Consider the following 1197-nt stretch of genomic DNA (forward strand, 5'->3'; position numbering starts at 1 on the left):
AAGGGGACAACATTATCTGTTTTGTAACTGCCTCTCGGGATAGGCTTGTCAGGGCTCAGGGAGGCTGGAATGCCAGGTGTGGCGTTTGAATAGGAATGACACCCCCCCCCCCGCCCCACCAGAATCATGGGTTTAAAGGTTTGGCCTATAGGGAACAGCACTATTAGAAGGTGTGGCCTAGTTGGAGTAGGTGTGGCCTTGTTGGAGGAAGTGTGTCACTGTAGAGGTGGGTTTTGTGGTCTCATAAGCTCAAACTAGGCCCAGTGTGGCACACAGCTGCTTCTGCTGCCTGCAGATCAACTCTGTAGAACTCTCAGCTCCTTCTCCAGCACCATGTCTGCCCGCATGCCACCATGTTTCCTGCCATGACTAAACTTCTGAAACTGTAAGCGCCAGCCCCCGTTAAGTGTTTCCCTTTATAAGAGTTGCTGAGGTCTTGGTGTCTCTCCACAGCTCTAGAAACCCAAACTAAGCCATTGGCCAAAGGATGGGAGTGGGGGAAGGGAGTCAGACAATAGCAGGGGACATCTTCATTTCCCAGGTTCTGAAGAACCACCTAAGTCGAGGGAAGTGCAGGCTGCTTGGCAGCAGTCAAGAGAGTGCTGATCCAAAGCTGGTTCTAGGTGGTAAAGGAAGCAGAAGTAAGGAAGGTCAGGGTAGGAGACCTGAGGGGTTCCCCCAGAAGCGTTCGGTTTGCTGACCATTGGGTGATTCCATCAATTCTTCCCTGAAAGAGACAGGGGACAATCATTGCTACAGGGACTATGGAAATCAGCGGGATAGAGAGATGTGAGAGCAACGGGGCTCAAAGAGGACCAAGACAAGAATTCTGGAGGCTGTAGAGTCCTTTCAGCTCAATAAGTCTTTAATATGGGTCTTCCACCTGGCCAGACTGTTCTACATAATAACAACCTCCTTTAAGGAGGAAGCCAGTGCCTCCCCTTTCAGCAGTGAGCAAGTGGAGGACCCTTTGATTTTGTAAGCCAGAGCTGGTTTTGGAGTAATTGTAGAGTCAACATTGATTACTGGGAGCAGTCACTGTAAAGGAATACGTTTTAAAACCTTAAACTTTGGGGCTGGAGAGATGGCTCAGCGAGTTAAGAGCACCAACTGTTCTTCCTGGAGTTCAATTCCCAGCAACCACGTGGTGGCTCACAAACATCTGCAATGGGATCTGGTGTGTCTGAAGACAGCTAC

The sequence above is a fragment of the Mus pahari genome, chromosome 8 (assembly GCF_900095145.1).
Source record: "Mus pahari chromosome 8, PAHARI_EIJ_v1.1, whole genome shotgun sequence".
Classification (NCBI taxonomy): Eukaryota; Metazoa; Chordata; class Mammalia; order Rodentia; family Muridae; genus Mus; species Mus pahari.